The following is a 17,705-nucleotide window of genomic DNA, read 5'->3' on the forward strand; positions in this document are numbered from 1 at the left end:
TTCCTGAAAAAGAACCCTAGTTGGTCTTCTTTTTTTTTTTTTTTTTAATTTTTTTTTTCAACGTTTATTTATTTTTGGGACAGAGAGAGACAGAGCATGAATGGGGGAGGGGCAGAGAGAGAGGGAAACACAGAATCGGAAACAGGCTCCAGGCTCCGGGCCATCAGCCCAGAGCCTGACGCGGGGCTCGAAATCCCGGAACGCGCGATCGTGACCTGGCTGAAGTCGGACGCTTAACCGACTGCGCCACCCAGGCGCCCCCTAGTTGGTCTTCTTGAAGCAGAAAGAGCTGAGTGCACGTGACCTCAACTGCCGCCCCAGGGGTCTCGGTCCTGATGCTCCAGCTCACCCTACCACCCACACAATGGGCGCTTTGGGTCCACCCCTTGATGTCTGAGGCCAACATGCTCCTTTCCCTATTCCTTGTTTTCTTTGCCTGTTAAAAAGGGGCTGCTCAGCCCTGCTGCCGTGAGGTTGTCAGACTCTGCTGAGATGCCACCACGAATACACTTCTCTGCAGGTGGCACTGGATCATGCTGACTCCTGTCCCCTGTGGCTTCTCCTCCTGGAGGAGTCTGTTCTCTAGAGAGAGTGGGGCAGGGTTCCAAGGCTGGGTGAGGGCCTCTTCTCCTTGGCCACCCCCACCACCCCCTCCCAGCCGCCTTCAGAAACACACGCGGCCAGAGCTAACAGCTGCTGCCCCCACTGTTCAGCTCAGGTGACAAGTGTGAGGTACTTTTTCCCATCGGTAAAAGAAGGCAATGGGAGGGCAGGGGTTTTTGTGGGGACCCCTTCCCCCTCCTTCCTCCTTGCTTTATGAGCTTGGAGAAGTCTAGAGACTTACAGAAATTATGTCTGCATACAGCCTTGGAGATGACGTATTCCAGTGGCTTCCAAACACTTAATATTAATTTTTAGCTCCTTGGGTCATGTTTTAACTGACCTCAGTAAAAAAAAAAAAAAATGCATACAGATTTTTTTCTATGAAAGATCTAGTACAACCTTTCCTTTCTAGAAGGGGAAGGTGAGGCCCAGCCCGAGGAGTGGGTGTGGCTTCCTAGAGGTAACTCGGGAGTTGATGTGGCTGGGACTAGATCCCTGGTCCCCTAACACAGCATTCTTTCCAGTAGCCTTAACACTGAGGAGGTGCCTGCAAAACTGAGGCTCGTCTCAGCATTGAGAAGGAGGAGGGAGACAGGATGGGGTACTTGCAGCTTACAGGAGAAAAGAATCTTCAGCTAATCCAGGAACTCTGCAGATGTGTATCTTAATCCGGTTCCCTAAGAATTGGTCCTTGGAATAAGGCTAGCAGCTGTAAACTCAGACTTTTTATCGGAAGAAATAAAAATATTATTCTTGCCTTTTGTCGTTAAGAGGTTTTGTTAAGAGCCACTAGGCTTTGGGAAGGCCAGAGGAAGGAAGTGTGGGCTCAGATGTTAGACTTTGGAGAATGTCTATCCCTGGTTCCCACTGTGAGTTGTGGCCTGAGATCTTCACCAAAGCTGACTTGCCTTGACTTCCCCTCTGCCCCCCGCTTCCCCCCTGCCTCATTTCTCTACCTTGCCTTGTCCTTCCTTTTGTCCCTTCTCTTGTGTTCCTTTAACCCTTTAATTTGCACCCATAGGAACCACAGCATGAATGGCAAGGCCTTACTCTAAGGCAATGGCCCAGCCTGTGCCCAGAATGCTGGTTCCACAAGAGAAGCAATGGAGCATCTGGTGATTTGGGGTATATTGGCATATTACAGGCTCCGTGTTGACCAAACATGTCCTAGCCAATGACAAGAGGGCATTGCCTCTCTCCAGACTCAGAGTTCACCTGAACCTGCTCCTTAAATCCTGGAGATGTGGAAGGGTTGGGGTCTTAACATAGATAGTTAAGGATATCTTAACTAGATAGTTAAGGATATCTTAACATAGGATAGTTCGGGAAGGCTCTAGATAGAGTCAGGCCCTTGGTTTAAGCACCAAACATATGATAGCTCTCCTCCTCATTTCTTTACCTAGTAAACTCTTTTTTTTTTTTTAATGTTTATTTATTTTTGAGAGAGAGACAGAGACATTTCGTGAGTCGGGAGGGGCAGGGAGAGGGAGACAAAGAATCGGAAGCAGGCTCCAGGCTCTGAGCTGTCAGCACAGAGCCCGATGCGGGGCTCGAACCCATGAACTGCGAGATCATGACCTGAGCCGAAGTCGGACGCTTCACCAACTGAGCCGCCCAGGTTCCCGTAAAGGTGCTTTTAGATGAGAGACGTTTGTCTTCAGAGAAGGTACACCGTGCAGCACAGAGCACAGAATACAGAGTCCTCCTAAAATAACACTGCTGACTCACTCACACACTAGTGATACTAGAGGCATCTTTTGAACACTTGGGACCCAGATTGGTGTGAGGATGCTGCTGTCCCAGGGGGGAGGGGGTGTCCAAGCCCCCTGCACACAGGCCAGGCCTATATGTTGTGTCACCAGGAGCAATGGCTGCCATGGAAACTAGAGGCTACAGACCCCCTTTTCAGACTGCTAAATCCTGAGGGGGAGCTTTTGCAAACCCCGGGGAGAGGAGAAAGCAAGGATATGACAATACGGAACTTCTGTTCAACCTTGCTTAAGGAGGGTCCAAATGGGATTTAACTTCCTTTTAACGAAAGCCAGGCGTGAAGAAAAATAAATAAATAAACGAGGCATGCATGCATGCACATAATGAAAACTGGAACAGCACAAGAGAGTAGACAAGGGAAAAGGAGCCCCCCTCCCTCCTCAGCCCCTGGTCTCAGTTTCCAGGGGTGAGAGCATTCGTGGTGTTATGTTTGTGGACTTGCACACAATGGATGACCACAGAGCCACCTGCACGCACCACCTCGTTCTTTTTAGTGGCTGCAAGCGTCCCATTTCCAGTCCCGTTTCAATGGACTTCCTCGATTTAGACACTCTCAGGAATGTTACATTAGCTGCACCTGGAATGATTTCATTTCTCCATTTACCTAGGTATTTCTGTCGACATATGTTTATGCCTAATATTCCACATATTGCCAGGATTTGTAATCTGCATCTCCCTCCCTCCTAGGCTGACCCCCCCACCCCAAAGGCGACATCTGGAAGGGAAAGCAGTGGCCAAGGGTTAGGAATGGAAGGTAGGGCACAACGACAAAAGGGAGGCCCAGGGAGCTCCTTTGTGGCGACTGAACAGCTCTGTACCTGGATCGTGGTGATGAGCACACAAATCTATACATGTGACAACAATACACAGAAGTACGCACACACACATACACACAAAGCTCTGTGGAGTTGTACCAATATCAACTTCTTGGTTTTAATATTACATGGTAGTTTTACTTATGTTTCTACTATTGGGGGAAACTGGGTGAAGGGTACCTGGGACCTTTCTGTGCCGTATTGGCCACTCCCTGGGGATCTAGAATTATTTAAAAAAAAAAGTGAACATGACAACAAGGTTGGAGTCTCCTGCATCCAAGTATTCCATTCCTGGCTCTGGTGCAAACCCTGGCACAGAGATGTGCTCAGTAAATATAAGTGGAAGAAGCAAGGGGTGTCTCATTTCTAGGCCTCAGTGTCCCCATCTGGGAAATGAGGACATGGACTGAATGATCTCCAGTGGCCACACATCCCACACGTTTCCAGTCCCCACATTCCATTCTGTTTGGTCAGCACGTGCTCCTGCCTGTGGAACAAGTCAGCTGACTCTTCTCCTAACTGCTGATCTCCCGTAACGTCACCCCCCTTCCTCTCACTTGCCGGCCCCATAGGCTGATACCCACTAAGTTTCCCAGCAGAACATAATAGTAGTGTGATGAACTCACCAGCCAAATTAAAATGGAAGATGTAGCACTTCTTGAAGAATGATCTTTCTTAAAGTCTCTGATGTGAAGAGCAACAGAAATTTGCCAGCTATGTCTTAGGGTGGCCTGGTTTGCTCGATGGACTGAAAGTATACAACCAAGCGAAAGAATAATGTAATAGTGAAGACAGGGTTCCAAGCTCCAACCTTCCTTCAAATGAGGCTGCCACGGTCTCTGTAGACCAAGCCTCGGGCTTGCTAGGATTTGAGGAGATACTGGCTTATAGTGGATAGTGTTGCTGCTCCACACAGACCCCTTTTCATCATTTCTGTGCCCCTGTTCACATTCTACAGGCACCCTCACCTCTTCTGAGAAAACGGCTGAGGCCAAGAATGCTGGGCTTGGCCTGGGAACCAAAATCTTCCTCCTCTCCCACTGGGTGATGGGCAGGGCAGCATGAGAGCCCAGCTCCCTGGCCCCAGCTTGGGACAGGCGAGTGTCACTTACACTCTGGACTCTCCCTGTGGGATTGGGTGGCACTCAAGAGATAGGTGAGGCCTTTTGTCTGAGGCTGCACTGGCTTGGATTTCCCCTTCCCTGTTCTGCTTCCCAATCAATCCCCTTACAAGTGTTCCCTGGGAGCTTATTAAATGATTTGCTTACAAATTCACATCTCAGTACCCGCTTTTGGGGAATTCATTTGAGCAATGGTGTCCTCAAACAAGTTCTAGCCATTGAGATTTGTCTCAATGCCACTCCTAAAGGGTGGGTGTCATCATGGAGGGCCCCCCTCTCAGACTGAGGCTTGGTGAGTTCCTCCAAGGGTGCAATCAGGCAAGATGGTTAGAAAAGGAGTTGAGAGAAAATCAACAAGGGAACAGGAGCTTTGAATAACACACTGAATCAGATGGACTCAACAGATAAATTCAGAACATTCCATCCTAATACAACAGAATACATATTCTTTTCAAGTGTACGTGGATCATTCTCCAGAATAGATCACATATTAGGCCACAAAACAGGCCTCAACAAATTCAGAAGATTGAAATCATACCATGCACCTTTTCTGACCACAACGCTATGAAACTAGAAGTCAACCACAAGAAGAAATCTGGAAAGACAAAATACATAGAGGTTAAATAACATACTACTATTAAACAATGAATGGGTCAACCAGGAACTCCAAGAAGAATTTTAAAAGTACATGTAAACAAAGGAAAATGAAAACACAATGGTCCAAAACCATTGGGATGCTGCAAAAGCAGTCATGAGAAGGAAGTATATAGCAATACAGGTCCTCCTCAAGAAGTAAGAAAACTCTCAAAAAAAAAAAATGCCTAAAATTATACCTAAAGGAGATAAAAAAGAGCAAAAATGAAGCCTAAAACCAGCAGAAGGAAGGAAATAATATAGATTATACCAGGAATAAATGACATAGAAACTAAAAACAACAACAACAAACAAAACAAAAGAAAAACCACAAAATAGTAGAACAGATGGATGGAACTAGGAGCTGGTTCTTTGAAAAAATAAGATTGATAACCTCCTAGCCAGACTCTTCAAAATGAAGACAGAAAGGACCCAAATAAACAAAATCATTAATGAGAGAGAAGAATTAACAACTAACACCACAGAAATACAATTATAAGAGAATATAAGAAAAATTATATGCCAATAAACTGGACAACCCAGAAGAAATGAATAGGTTCCTAGAAATAGATACATTACCAAAGCTTAGGAGGAAGAAATAGAAAATTTGAACAGGCTGATAACCAGCAAGGAAATTGAATGAGTAATCAAAATCTGCCAACAAACAAAAGTCCACAGCTGGATGGCTTCACAGGTAAATTCTATCAAACATTTAAAGTAGAGTTAATACCTGTTCTCCTCAAACTAAATAGAAAAGGAAGGAAAATTTCCAAAGTTATTGTATGGAGCCAGCATTACGCTGATATCAAAACCAGATAAAGACACAACACAAAAAAGGCCATGTTCTGATGAACATGAACGCAGAAATCCTACACGAAATTCTGCCAAACCGAATCCAACAATACATTAAAAAAATAATTTACCACGATCAAGTGGGATTTATTGCTTGGTTAAATATTCACAAATCAATCAATGTGATACACCACATTAATAAAAGAGAGGATAAGAAGCATATGATCCTCTCAGTAGATGCAGAAAACGCATTTAACAAAGTACAACAAGCATTCATGATAAAAACGCTCAACAAAGTAAGAATAGAGGGGACATAACTCAACATAAGAAAGGCCATATATGGAAAACATACAGATAATATCATCCCCAATGGGGAAAAACTGAGATGTTTCCCCCTACTGTCAGGAAGAAGACAGGGATGTCCACTCTCATCATTGTTATTGAACATAGTACTGGAAGTCTGAGCCTCAGCAATCAGACCAGAAAAGAAATAAAAGGCATCCTAATTAGCAAGGAAGAAGTCAAACTTTCCTTATTCACAGATGACATGATACTATATACAGAAAACCCAAAGGATTCCACCAAAAAATTGCTAGAGCTGATGCACAAATTCAGTAAAGTCACAGGATATAAAATCAACATATAGAAATCTGTTGCATTTATATACACCAATAACGAAGCAGCAGAAAGTGAAATTCAGGAATCAATCCCATTTACAATTGCACCAAAGCCAATAAGATACCTAGGAATAGATCTGCCCCAAGAAGTAAAAGACCTGTACTCTGAAAACTATAAAACACTAATGAAAGAAATTAAAAATGACACAAAGAAATTAAAAGATATTCCATGCTCAAGGATTGCAAAAACAAATATTGTTAAAATGTCCATACTACCCATAGCAATCTACACATTCAATGCAATCCCTATCAAAATACCAGCAGCATTTTTCACACAGCTAAACAATCCTAAAATTTTTTTGAAACCACAAAAGATCCAGAATAGCCAAAGCAATGTTGAAAAAGAAAAGTACACCTACAGGCATCACAATTTCAGACTTCAACTTATATTTCAAAGTTATAGTGATTAAAACAGTATGGTACTGGCACAAAAATAGACACATACATCAATAAAACAGAATAATAGGAAGCCCAGAAAGAAACCTATAATTATATGGTTAATTAACCTTCAACAAAGAAATAAAGACTATCCAATGGGAAAAAGACCATCTCTTCAACAAAATGGTGTTGGGAAAACTGGACAGCCACATGCAAAAGAATGAAACTACACCATTCTTTTTCACCATACACAAAAATAAACTTGAAATGGATTAAAGACCTAAATATTAGATCTGAAAAGAGAAAAATCCTTAAAGAAAGCACAGGCAATAATTTCTCTGACATTGGCCATAGCAACTTTTTTCTAGATATGTCTCCTGAGGCAAGAGAAACAAAAGCAAAAATAAACTAAACAAAAATACTAATTCAAAGGAATACATGCATCCCAATGTTTATAAAGGCATTATAAACAATAGTCAAACTATGGAAAGAGCCCAAGTGTCCTTTGACTGATGAATGGATAAAGAAGATGTGGTAGATGCAGACAATGGAATATTACTCAGCCATAAAAAGGAATGAAACTTTGCCATTTGCAACGATTAGGGGTGGAGCTAGAGAATATTATGCTAAGTGAAATAAGACAGAGAAAGACAAATACCACATGATTTCACTCAGATGTGGAATTTAAGAAACAAAACAAAGGCACCTGGGTGGCTTAAGTCGGTTAAGCGTCCGACTTTGGCTCAAGTCATGATCTCGAGGTTCATGAATTCGAGCCCCTTGTTGGGCTCTGTGCGGACAGCTCAGAGCCTGGAGCCTACTTCAGATTCTATGTCTCCCTCTCTGTTTGCCCCTCCCCTGCTTTCTCTCTCTCCCTCTCTCTCAAAAATAAACATTAAATTAAAATTTAATTTAATTTTAAAAAGAAACAAAGCAAATAATCATAGGGGAGGGAGAGAGAGAGGCAAACCAAGAAACAGACTCTTAACCATAGAGAACAAACAGTTACCAGAGGGGAGGTTTTTGGGGGAGGAGTGAAATAGGTGATGGGGATCAAGGCGTGCATTTGTTGGGATGGGCACTGGCTGATGTATGGAAGTGCTGAATCGCTATATTGTACACCTGAAACTAATATCACAGTGTATGTTAACCAACTGGAATTTATTTTATTTTTTTTTCAACGTTTATTTATTTTTGGGACAGAGAGAGACAGAGCATGAACAGGGGAGGGGCAGAGAGAGAGGGAGACACAGAATCGGAAACAGGCTCCAGGCTCTGAGCCATCAGCCCAGAGCCCGACGCGGGGCTCGAACTCACGGACCGCGAGATCGTGACCTGGCTGAAGTCGGACGCTTAACCGACTGCACCACCCAGGCACCTCAACCAACTGGAATTTAAATAAAATCTTTAGAAAAAGAAAAAGAAAAGGAGCTGAGAGCAGGGACTGGCTGCAGAGGGAAGGGGGAAAGGTGGCTGTAGCAAAAACTAACATCACGTAACTTGCTGTGGATAACTGCAGCCTAGCGAGAGGCCCAGGAAGAAAAGTTGCAGTCTGCCTCTGGGCCAGTGCAGCCAGTACCAAACACGAAGCTGGGCTATGTTTGTCCTCCACTCTCCCTTATGTTCTCCACTTCCCTCCCTGTAGGCCCCCAGCTCCAGGCACAAACTCTCCAGACTGTATTATTTAAATAGCACTACTGAGATATGATTACACGCAATAAGCCACAACTATTTCAGGTGTGCAATTTGAGGTTTTGGCACATGCATATAACCCATAACACCATCATCACAGTGAACAGCAAGTATACTCATCGTCCCCCAAAGTGACTTGCGATCCTCAATCAGTGTCAGAAGGACATAGCAACATGAAGGTGGAAACAGCGAGAATCCAGGGACAAGGGTGCCAAGTGGTGTCCAGATCGCACTGTTCCTGAAGGTGACTTGGCTGTGTTTCTGTCTACCAGCTTCCTTTAGGTGTGTGAACACTCTGACCCTGGGTTTTCAACTTCTCCATCAATCTGTGAACACCCTGATAGCCTAATCAAGTACTGCGGAAGTTACTTATAACATAAAACCTCAACTGACAGATGAAGGGTGGGGAATGGTTGGACATAGGTCCCTGGACAGAGATTTCTAGGCGGGGGTTGACCCAGGGACCTTCAAATCCATCGGTTTCTCTCCTTAAACCTCATGAGCCAATCTCTGCTAACTTCCCAATTTTCTTCGGCAGCCTCCTCACCTCTCAGCCTATGTAGAATTGAAGAGGGTTAGGGCCTTGCTCTGGATTAGGTTTTGGCTTAAGGAAATTTGGCTGGTTTATCTTTCTTTTTTTTTTTTTTAATTTTTTTTAAACTTTTATTTATTTTTGAGACAGAGAGAGACAGAGCATGAACGGGGGAGGGTCAGAGAGAGGGAGACACAGAATCTGAAACAGGCTCCAGGCTCGGAGCTGTCAGCACAGAGCCTGACGCGGGGCTCGAACTCACAGACCGTGAGATCATGACCAGAGCCGAAGTCGGCTGCTTAACCGACTGAGCCACCCAGGCGCCCCTATCTTTCTTTCAGATCACTAAAGCTTTCTCCGTATCAGCAATAAGGTCATTTTGCTTTCTTATCACTCATGTGTTCACTGGAGTGGTGCTTTTAATTTCCTTCAAGAGCTTTTCCTTTGCATTCGCAACTTGGCTAACTGTCTGGCACGAGAGGCCAAGCTTCTGGCTTATCTGTGCCTTCAACATGTCTTCCTTACTAGCCTAGTCCCTTCTAACTTCTGATTTAAAATGAGAGATGTGTGACTCTTGGTTTCACTTGAACACGTAGAGGCCATTGCAGGTCATTAATTGGCCCAATTATGATATTGCTGTGTCCCAAGAAACAGGGAGGCCGGAGAGGGAGAGACACAGAGAAATGGCCGGTCTGAGGAGCAGCAGAGACACATGAGATATGTATCAATTAAGTTTGCCATCTCATATGGGTGTGGTTTGTGGAGCCTCAACAATTACAACGGTAACCCCAAAGATCTCTGATCACAGGTCACCATAGGAGATATAACAATAACAAGGAAAAGGTTCCCAAGTATTGCAAGGATTACCAAAATGTGACACAGAGACACAAAGTGAGTGAATGCCACTGGGAAAATGGTGCCCCTACGCTTGCTCGATGCAGAGTTGTCACAAACCTTTAATGTGTAAAAAAAAAAAAAAAAAAAAGAAGCAATATTTGCAAAGCATAATAAAGTGGAGTGCAATCAAGTGAAGTGTACCTGTACCTGCAGATTCCCAGAAACGGGAGGCATGCCATGCCTCTCAGGGCCACATGGGTAAGCACCAGCATCAGTGGGGAGGTGGAGGGAAGAGGGGAAGCGGTGGGCAGGAGACTTGTGGTCATTTCCATGGGAAGGATGGGTGAGGCAGGGTGAGCAGGCTCAGGATTGGCTAGTTTGAATACTTTTAGCAGGCTCTGGGACATAGGGGCTGTCTGTCCCTAGTTGTCTGGCACCTGGCCCTGAGGTGAGTAGTTTCCCAAAGTGCAAGAGCCCGAAGAGGAGGGGGTTGGGGGGGTGGGGGCTCCAGAGTGGCTGGTTTGCACTGAAAAGTGCTCTCACACTACGGCCGCACCACCTGAATGTGCCCAATCTGTCTGAAAGGTACACTCATATATGTGAGTTATTTGCTGTCTCTAGGAATTAGCTCACCCGGGGAGGGGCAGTTCCTTTAGGGGCGGCAAGGCCCCAGATGTCAAAGATTAAATTTAGAAAATAAGGAGACGTAGAGGCACCCGGGTGGCTCAGTCGGTTAAGCGTCGGACTTCAGCTCAGGTCATGATCTCACGGTTCATGAGTTCGAGCCCCATGTCAGGCTCTGTGCGGACAGCTCAGAGCCTGGAGCCCGGTTCAGATTCAGTGTCTCCTCACCCGCCCCTCACCCGCTCACGCTCTGTCTCTCTCTCCTTTAAAAATAAACAAACATTAAGAAAAAAAGGAAAAGAAGAAGGCATGGGTAATGCACTGATGCATGCCTAATACGTTGTTATCACACTGCTAGGCCATGTGCCACAGGCCTGTAGACATTATCCTGTGCCTTTCCAAACAGCCCTGAGACATCAAGCAATTTATCCAGGCCACAGATCGGTAAGGGACACAGCCAGGACCGGAAACCGTTTGACCCCAGAGCTCCATGCTATGTTGCGTGCAGGCCCTTGAGTGAGCCCCCTTCCCCTGGTGGGCACCCAGAGGGCCTCTTTGGTCGGCACAGAAGAGTGGCTTTGTCATTGGCTTTCTGTCAGGCCTCAGCGTTTAAGGAGGCTTTAACTTTCATCTGAACTGGCCTCCAGCCTGCACACACGAATCACACCGATGCTTCAGTCCACCCCTTCAGTGGGAGATGCAGTGGGAGATGCACCCCCCAGTCATAAAAGGGTGACATCAAGACGTCTGTGAGACTGGGGAGGCTATCAGGACGGAAAGCCATCACCCAAGAGTCTCAGTGCCCCTTTGTGCATCTGGAAGCCCAGGAGAGGGCTGCGGTTTGAAACAGAGGAGCGGCGAAGGTCACAGAGATGAGGATATGTGGGGGGGGGGAGGAGGGAGGGGCCGTAGGCGCATTGAGTGGAACAGATGCATTAAATCGTCCAGGTTGCATTTCCAGATCCTTTCCCCACTGTATCCACCTGAGGAAAAGGTCTGTTTTGGGAGCGCCTGCAGGGCCTAGTTGGTTCAACAACTGACTCTTGGTCATGATCTCACAGTTCATGAGTTTGAGCCCTGTATTCGGCTCTGCCCCTCCCCTGCTCATTCTCTGTCTCTCTCAAAACTAAATAAATAAACTTTAAAAAAAAAACCTCACTTTTACAAAAGAAAACACAAGGTCTGTTTTGTACCTTCTTCTGGACCTCCTACACGGGCGTCATTGGGCAACAGCAAACTGACCTGATAATGGGCTATATCATTATTTACTAGGGTTTCTTTTGTCTTGGTGGGGCCTTGCCACTATAGCTAAAACCAACATGGCACTTCTTCCATTCTCCCTGTGTATGAGTCTCCCTCCCCCATGTGCTCAGATGGGATGATGAGGGCCAGCATGGGCTTGCCTGGGCCCGTCTCTTGTCACCACTTATCTGGATAGGGACAGAGCACTTGGGCTCGGGCAAAATCCCTGCTCACACTTGCATCTGTTGAGCAAAATCAATGGAGGAGACTTGGTGCTACATAGGAACTGAAATGACCCCCCTTCTGGCCTCTTGAGCTGTCCCAGACTAGAGCGATTGGGGCTTTTTCAGTTTAGCAGTAAAAGTCCTGTGTCCTGCAAAACCCCTGGCCCCAGACACACCGGGACAGTTTGTCTCCCTGCTTGGACACTGTTGGATCCTGCCCTCAAGCTCTTTCCCAGAGCAGACCTGCTGGAGACCTTTCCAAGGTGTTCCAGGCACAAGCCCTGCCATAGCTCCCTGACTGTTAGCTTTTGGCTCCAGTAGCAGGTTCAATCCTTCAGCAGTTTGGATTAGATCCTACCAACCAAGACCATGCTGATAGAATGCCGTGAGGTCAGGAAGGAAGTCAAATTGAAACAGGTTGTTTCGAAGGGTATGATTTTGACTTGAGACAAGAAATATGACAGGATGCCCCGGGAGGTGGGAAACTGCATGCTTTTAATAAAGGAAGACAGATATATAGACTCCCACCCTCAGATGGCAGCTAAGATTAGCAGACAGCTTGTGTGTTCAGGCAGGGGTCCCCGCCCAGGACTGCCAAAGAAGACTTACCAGCAGATAGGGACACTGCTAGAATGAGAGCACCAGAAAGACTCCAGTAGAAAGGTTAAAAGCGGGGTGCCAGTTGGTTAAGTGGCCGACTTCGGCTCAGGTCATGATCTCTCAGTTTGTGAGTTCGAGCCCCGCATCGGGCTCTGTGCTGACAGCTCGGAGCCTGGAGCCTACTTCGGATTCTGTGTCTGCCTTGCTCTCTGCCCCTCCCCTGCTCACACTCTGTCTCTGTCTCTCAAAAAATGAATAAACATTTTAAAAAATTAAAAAGAAAGCAAAAGAGAAGTTAAAACCGCAGCTAAGGTTTTGCAAGCAAGAGGACAAGGATAAGGGAGGTGGGTCTGGAAGGGAGTCAGGAGCAAGCGAGGAATGCCCAGCCTGGCTTGAGCTGAGGCAAACAGAGGAGAAGGTACAGAGAACACGGAGAAGGCAAAGCCCTGAGTCCTGGGAGAGGAGGTCCCCACGGGGCTGGGGGGCGACTCACGACTCATTTACTGAGAACCAAACCTAACCCAGGCCTTGCCCAGGTACAGAGCGTCACACTCTTTCAAGGCTCAGATTAGCGGCTCAAGCCATGGCCTGCACGGCCTATGTGGATACGTGCAAGGCTGCCAGGCCGTCATGGTGGAGCACAGTGTACCTTATCACTGGTGTTGTTTGGAATTGCTCATGCATGATGATAACGAAAAGCGGACCACCTTTTACTTCTAAGGTCACAGGTATTACTATCTAAGGTCACAGCTCCTATTAGGAGCTCTCTCACACAGCACGCTCTGTCCCCGGGTTCTGGTAAGTCTCCTTCTCCTCCCCATAATGCGCTGAGGGAAATAATGGTGTCCCCGCTGTCACTTGCCCTGGGACGCTGCACTCTTGTTCGTGGTATCCCTGCCTGTACCTTTGTAAAAGTTTCTTTACTAACTCTCCTAAAATCACCTAATTTGAGAGGGCCATCTGATTCCCTGAGTGGTATGGAATGTGGCCCCCAGAAAGCCCCTCAGAATGGGATTCCAGGGTGAGAGTGCTCACATATTTGTGGAGAACAAGGATATATACTCCTTGCTTGGGAGAAGGGGCAAAGCAGACAATCCACAGAGTATAGTGGTATCATAAATGCTCAAATTATCACCTGAGTGCTGTGGTGGAAATCAGAAGTGCTCTCTGGCTACCTTCTCTGGGCCCATCTCTGATTTCAGCCTCAGATACTCCCTTGTTCTCACCACCCTTTTGCCTCAGGCATTTCCCCTGCGCCAGAAGAACGTGCTCAGCCTGCATGGAAGGAACACCCAGCTTGGACCTGTCGGAGAGCTGCCCTCCACACTTGGGAGACAGCCGTAAGAGTTAAAAGACGGCCACACTTCCTCTGGGGGGACATGCCTGAGGTATATATGTCATGATTTGTTAGAGGGTCCCCAGAGTGATTAAACCCCGGTTGCTCGCAGAAACACCAGCTCAAAAATACTCTTTGCATTTGCTGTCTTTCTCTTCAAACGCCTTTATCCCTGCTCTCTTGGATCATCTGGCAAATAAACTTCCTGTGTCCACATCTTTGTCCTAAACTCTGCTATCTGGGAGGAGCCAAAGGAACGTAATGGGTGCCAGGAATGGCCCTAGAAAGGAGTCCCCTTGGGATGAGATTCTGGAACTGGGTCATTAAGTCAGATGGCAGCACGCTTCTCATTGCTGGTAGTAAGTGGGGCAGTTGCGCCCCCTGGTATGTTGAAGCTTCAGAACTACTAAGAGTATCCCGTGCGGTGAGTTGGCAGGTGGTTAAAAGAGGGAGGGGAAGTACTACACGCAAAAGCTCTACGCTCGGTGTGAGGCCATCACAGAGGGCCAAGACTAAGGTGAAGCAAGTAAGATGTCTGGGCACAGCATCCAAGGAGGTACATATTCTCAGGGTTGTGCAAGTGCGGGGTTGGCATTTGCGAGTGTTTCCTTGAAATCTGCACTTTAGGTGCCTCCACTTGGTCACCCTCATCCTGGCCTGGCATCCTGGCTCCTGGTTAGAGTGGGGATTTAGGACCCCAGGTGGTCAATTGTTTCTTTGCTCGTATTTGTTTCACACTGCTTCCAAAGGCTCCATACACCACCCTCTGGTTATTTCACTGTCCCTGAGTATATTGAGGCAGAGTTTCTTAGTAGCAACTAGTCCTTACGTTGTCTTCCTGACCTGTAGCATTTGGGTCATTATATAGGAAGGGCAAGTGAAAGCTCCTAATTTAGTGCCCCTCCCCCAGCAACCAAGATGGCAAATCAGTAGAAATAATGAATCTTTATGCATTTGCTGAGTGTCACTCTCAAAAATTTAAAGGATGCTGGGTGGTAATCCCCATCACATCCCCCATTCAATTCACTTTTATGGCCCCTGCAAAAACCAGACAGACTGTGGCATCACGTGATGTACAACCAAAAATTAAGCCAAGTGGTAGCTCTAATTACAGCTGCTGGGCCAGGTGTTACAGGTCTGCTACAACAGACCTAATACTTAGTATGTGACTAATGTTTTGGCAAATGCAGTATTTTCAATCTCCATCAATAAAGAAGACCAAACGAGGATAATATTTACATGAAAAAGGCAGATGTACGCATTCATTGTCTTGACCCAGAGCTATATTAAACACTCCTGTTCTCTGTCACGAGACAGTCCTCAGGGATTTTAATAATTTTAGCATTTCACAGAATATCGTGCTGGTCCACTGTATTGATAAAACGTCATGTTAATCCGTTTCAGTAAACAAGAAGTAGGAAGTTCTAGGGAAATGTGCCAGAGGGTAGGAGGTGAACCCTACCAAAATTTGGAAGCCTGTCGTATCAGTGAATAGTCTGGCCATGCCAGTTCATCCTTTCACAATATCAATTTTTTGTACCTCTTTCCCCCGTATCTTTAAGAAAGAGACACAGCACGTGATGGGTCTCTGGATTTTGGAGACAACGTATACTTCATTTGGTATTGCTTCCATTCATTCATCGGGTAACTCAGCAGGTTATCAATTTTGAGTGAGGCCCAGAATAAGAGAGGGCTCTGTTGGCTCTAGGATGTGAACAGCACTGACATTTGGGCCATACGACCCAGCCTATCCAAGGCACTAGAGATAAACAGAGTAGGTAAATACACAATGAGGAGTCTCTGGCAAGCCCTGATAGGAAACCTATGATTCTGACCTATAGGGTTTGGAGCAAAGCCAGGCCTTCTGCAGAAAAACAAAACAAACCAAAATAAACAAAAAAACTCTTTCTGCTTGGAAAAGAGGTCTTGAGGTGAATCTTAGTAGAGACTGAGCACATAACCATAGCATATCAAGTGACTGTGAAACACCCGTCATAAGGTGTTTATCATCATATCTACCACCTCAAAAGATGGATAGATATAGCGGTAATCCATTGTCTCGCGGAAATGGCATAATCAGGATTGGGCTCACGTGGGCGTGGAAGACACAGATAATTCACATGAACAGGAGACCCAAACATCCAAGATTCCCACAGCAACAATACATGAACAGGAGACCCAAACATTCAAGATTCCCGCAGCAACACCTCACCTTGAACCTTGGGGAGGGGTTCCCTACAATCAGATGAAGGAAGGAGAAATAACTCGGATCTGACTCATAGATGGGTTAGCTTGGTATGTTGGTATAAAGCAGGAAGGACTGCCTGCTGCAGCACATCCCCCGTTAGGAGTGTACCCAAAGAAAGTGTAGGTGGTGGGGAATCCTCTCAGTGAGTACAGCTTTGAGAACACAATAGTTTGGGGAGGGAGAAATGACTTAAAGATATACGGGGGTGTCTGCGTAGTGACAAATGGCCTGAAGGGAGAAAGAATGGAGATTAGAAAGAATGGAGAGACAGGTAGATGATCCATATGGGTGGACATGAGTGTGTGGAACTTTGACTCTCAATCAATGCCTACCTGAGAGTATCTCTTCAGAGGAGCACTGCGAAACCCAGTGAAAACGATGATTCATCAAGTGCAGGTAAGCTAGTCTCTGTCTTTGGCTACCTCAGTGCTTGCAAAATGATCCCATGAATGGAACAGCCATAGTGGAAGGAGTAAGGCCATATGTTGGCCCAACAGCATAACCTCCTTTTCACTAAGGCTGATTTAGTTACTGCTACTGCTGACTGCCTGACTGTACAACAACATAGACTGAACCTGAGCAGTCAATGTGGTACCATCTCTTGAAAAAACAAGCAGCTAACTACATCAAACCCCTTCATCATGGAGGGGGAAGTTATTTATTCTTCCTTTTCTTTATGTATGGGGATTTTCTCTTCTGCCCACAGCACTTATGCCAACACTGCCATCTGAGGGCTTACAGAATGCCTGCTCATGGGATCCCTGTTACATCGCCTTGGACTAAGGTACCCATTTTATGGTGAAGGAAGTATGACAATGGGCACATGACCAGAGAACCTCATTGGTCCTAACATATCCCTAGAAGCAACTGAGTTTATTGACTTCGGTGCACTCACCCAAGATTCAGGACTTAATATGATGGCTTAAGCCCTGGGGGGGGGGGGGTGTGGGGGGTAGCATTAATAGTCTGCTAGATTATCTAAAGGAGGCCTGACCTCAACAGTGGCCAGTACTGTCCTTAGACCTACTCTTCTTTCAGGCCCTTACCCATAGAACAGGGCCACCATACTCCAGAGTGGATTCCAAGGAGTCTTAGACAATTCTAAATCTTAAACTTCTATATATATTTTTTGAGGTAGGAGGACAAATTTAACTTTTCAAAACTTGATTTATAAATGTTTTTGTATTTTAAATATTTAGACAATTGAACAACACTGTAAGCAAACTAGACCTAGCAGACATATTGGACATTGTACCCAACAACAAGAAAATACAGTCTTCTCAAGGGTACATAAAACATAAATCATATGTTAGGCTACAAGAAAGTCTCAATAAATTTTTAAAAATTGAAATGGTTCAAAATATTCTCTCCAGACACAATGGAAAAAAGTAGAAATCAATAACAGAACAAAAACTAGAAAAGTAAGAAATATGTGGAAATTAAACAATACTCTCTAAAACAACCATGGGTCAAATCAAAAATCACAAAGGAAATTAGAAAATACTTAGAGGTGAGTGAAAATGAAACACAAGATATCAAAACTATTGGGTGCAGTAAAAGGGAAATTTATAGCAGTGAATT

This window comes from Prionailurus viverrinus, chromosome B3, assembly GCF_022837055.1.
Source record: "Prionailurus viverrinus isolate Anna chromosome B3, UM_Priviv_1.0, whole genome shotgun sequence".
Classification (NCBI taxonomy): domain Eukaryota; kingdom Metazoa; phylum Chordata; class Mammalia; order Carnivora; family Felidae; genus Prionailurus; species Prionailurus viverrinus.